The sequence below is a fragment of the Cetorhinus maximus genome, chromosome 23, assembly GCF_964194155.1.
Source record: "Cetorhinus maximus chromosome 23, sCetMax3.hap1.1, whole genome shotgun sequence".
Lineage (NCBI taxonomy): Eukaryota > Metazoa > Chordata > Chondrichthyes > Lamniformes > Cetorhinidae > Cetorhinus > Cetorhinus maximus.
In genome coordinates this window covers 45,253,453-45,257,157 of record NC_135901.1, presented here as the reverse complement: position 1 = coordinate 45,257,157, position 3,705 = coordinate 45,253,453, and the positions used below count along the sequence as shown (strand labels likewise).

The window sequence follows — 3,705 nt, the reverse complement described above, 5'->3', positions numbered from 1 at the left end:
TCCCTGATGGTCTAGTGGTTAGGATTCGGCGCTCTCACCGCCGCGGCCCGGGTTCGATTCACGGTCAGGGAATGTTGAGTTATTTCGTTTTTTGAACGAGTGGTGTTCACTCATCGATTGGAAACGTCTAAAAGCTCCACCAGAATCAGAAAAGTGAGGGCTATACATTTCACCTCAAGAGCTGGAAAACATCACACTTGGATCAAGTGGAGTGAGGGAATGAAGGAAGAGGATAAGAGGTTGGTTGCAAAGCACTGACTATAGAAATGTTGGTGTGAGGCGAAATATGGGTGGGAGAAGTACGAATTTTGCTGCCTACTGTTTGCACTGGCATAAATATCACTCCTGATGGATCAACCAATCACTACTGCTCTTTAAAGCAGCACGCCCGGCCGAATGGACTCTTTCTGTGCTGTGACCTTCTATAATTTTATGTTTCCCAACAGTACGGGTCGTTCTGCCATTTTATAACCCACTCGAGCGAGATGTACTTTCTTACCTTGTATTCGGCTCTTTTGAAACCAAAACACGGAGCAAATTCAGCGAGTTTTCTTGTCATTTCCAGCGCGGAATTTGTCACGAGACTAAATGATCGACACATTAATGGTGCCAATCCTTCACTGGAGCTCACCGTGCACAAAGAGCACTGTTATCATCAGCCTGTTATGTACCTTCTTGCAGTATATCTGCTGAACAATATAAGCTTATCACAGCTCTGCTTTCTTCACATCGAAACACAGTGTGAAAATCTATTTCAAAAGCTGAACAACTGGGAGGAGATTGACTGTGGATAATCGGCACTGTGCACATTCCTGTAATCAGTATCTGGGAGAACCAGGAAGGTGAGATCCAGGTGTCTCTTTACCCACGAATTTTATCCAATCCCACGAACTGTCTGCGTCTGCATCAAGCTGCGAATTGACCTGGGTGGTGAACGGTCAGAGGGAGCTGCAGGCGAGGCAGGAACAGAAGCAGAAACAGATGCGACATGAAAGTACTTTGAATTTGATCTGTGTCAGTTGCTTTCAGTGGTGAACGTCTGACTTGTAAGTTTCACAGGAGCCGCTGTGATTAGTTGGTGTTTTTTTTTAAGCAACAATATTTAAAAGTTAAAAGATAAAAGCAAATTACTGTGAATGGTGGAAACCTGAAACAATAACAGAAAATGCTGGAAAAACCGCAGCAGCTGGAGGGAGAAACAGGGACAATGTTTCCAGTCCGTACGACTCTTATTGAGATTTTTAAACTTTTTACATCGCCCAGCTTGGGTCTCGAACCCACGAACCTGATATTAAGAGCCACGTGCTCTACCGACTGAGCTAGCAGGGAATGCTAAAAACTGCTTCGTATCTCAACATACATGGTTAATACTGTTGCTTTCCACCTGATGCCTCAACTTGATCAGAATTTTAAAGTGTGGAGAGTAATCGGCCTACAAAAGCCCGAAGGTTGCAATGCATTCCTCTCAATCATCAATAACATCATTCACATCTTCCACTTCTTAGCTGCACCTCCTTCCAAATACTGTGATCCATTTTCCTCAGGATTTTCTCCTCGATTTAATGTTTACCTGCTTTGTGACCTCTTTTTGAAATCAGATTCGCATCAACATCCAACACAAATTGAATTGCAGACCCGACGGACAAACAATGGAAAACAAGTCACTCGGTAACACAAATCCTATGGTACTCATTTTCAGATTCACAACAGTCAGATTTTCAATAAAACGAGGGAATTTTACAGTGAAAAGATTTAGAAAGTTGGTGTAACTTTTATTTGTGACTCACTTGCTCGGGCATTCTGTAAATGCTGCTCGGAGGTTCAATGACCTGGATATAATCCACCTGCATTTTCCTGAGCTTGTGCTCGGTATATTGGGAGGTTTGGCCCAGGTTGGAGTATCTCGCGTTCCAGGGATGGGCAGTCACCCGCTGATTGAAGCTGCAGTCGCCGCTTTCTGCTGGCAGTGGGTGATTGGAGAGTGCGGGGCCGGAATATTGCTGGTTTTCTGCTTTTCCCTGTCTCACTCACTGTGGAGCTGAGGAATAATGTTATGGATTTCTAATGGGTTAGATGCAGGTACATAGTAGGTCCAAATCTTTTCTCTTTATATTTGACAGAAAAAATAATTTTAAAAAGCTGCTTTTGTGGGAGCTCACTGATAACAGTAGAACTTCCACCGTTTTGGGGATGTTATCTTGCAGACCAAGTGCCTAATGGCATCACGGAATTGAGTGACAATGAGTGGTGATGGGGAGAGAAACAGTAAAGGCTTCACCCGGTGGGTGGTTTTGAGTCACCAGCCTTTCAGTTAATTGGCAAACACGCTGATTAACTCCACACAGAAGTCCAGCCAACAAGGTGGTCCAATCAGCGTGTCAGTGAGTCTAATCTTCAGATTGCCACTTCCGGAATGACTAACGCTCTCTATCAGTTTGACTCCTCCAAAATAAACGGTGGGACATTCATTTTGGATAAAGTCTGAACCCACCCACTGCAGACACATCCATGTCACCGGGATCCAGCTCTCCCTCAACCAGTGCCTTCTCCCTTCCAGCGTCTCGGTGTCTTGTCTGTTACCAAGTATTCTGATTGTCCCAAAGCCGATATGAGGTTTGAATCCCTGATGTGCAGTATCGAGAACCCTTTCAATGTCTCAGATCAGTAAATTTCACTGATAACATCAGAGTCAATGTTCCAAGGGAAAGGTGCCTTGACTGTCTCTGGTCAGTCGAACAGTTCACCCCTCATTCTCCTCGGATTCCATTCCTCAAAGGGTATTTTCATTTTCTTCTTGAGTTCCCTTACCACATCTGGCAGCATCTTTGGATTGAGAGGCTTAATTAACATTTCAGATGCAGTGCAGTTCTGATGAAAGGTTACAGACCTGAAATAAAAACAATGTCTCTCTCTCCACAGACGCTACAAGGTCTGCTGAGAATTACAGCATTTTCTGTTTTTATTTCAGATAACCAGCATCTGCAGTATTTTGCTTTTCTTTTCCTGATTAGTGAAACATATAAGATCCTGAAGGCAATTGACAGGGCGGATGTGGAGAGGATGTTTCCTCTTGTGAGGGAATCTGGAACTCGGGATTGGTGTTTAAAAATTAGGGGTCACCTATTTAAAACGGAAATTAGGCGATTTTTTTTTTCTCTCAGAGGGTCGTGAGTCTCTGGAACTCTCTTCCTGAAAAGGCTGTGGAAGCAGAGTCTTTGAATATTTTTAAGGCAGAGATGGATATATTCTCACGTAGTTGAGCTTTGAACCCACTCGCAAAAGTGGATTATAAAATGGCAGAATGAGTGTGAAAGAAGTGGTGTTGGAAAATATCAAATTATAGAAAGTTACAGCAAAGAAAGAGGCCATTCGGCCCTGTGTGCGACTTTCAAAGAACTCCAAAGAAGAGTTACACGGAATTGAAACATTAATTCTATTTCTTTCTCCAGAAATATTGCCAGACATGCTGAATTTTTCAAGCATTTTCTGTTTTAACTTCAGATTTCCCGCATCCACAGTATTTTGCTTTTATCTCTGGGTTTCTAGCCCAGTGACAATGCCAATACGCCATCTCCTGAATGCTCTGATTTGATATGAACATGTTTTCCCGAAGGAAGTGCTGTTAGTGGCGGACGAGTATTGAGGGCGATGGTTCTGACATCCATCGGAGTTTCCCCAATGTTGGTTTGTTGACTGCGGTTCTCA

At 43.5% G+C, this 3,705-nt stretch overlaps 1 non-coding gene across 1 annotated transcript; it reads left to right on the top strand.

Moving 5' to 3' along the window:
* trnae-cuc (transfer RNA glutamic acid (anticodon CUC)) lies at positions 1-72 on the top strand. Its single transcript has one exon. It is a non-coding gene; the product is annotated as a tRNA-Glu (tRNA).
* Positions 73-3,705: the final 3,633 nt, after the last annotated feature.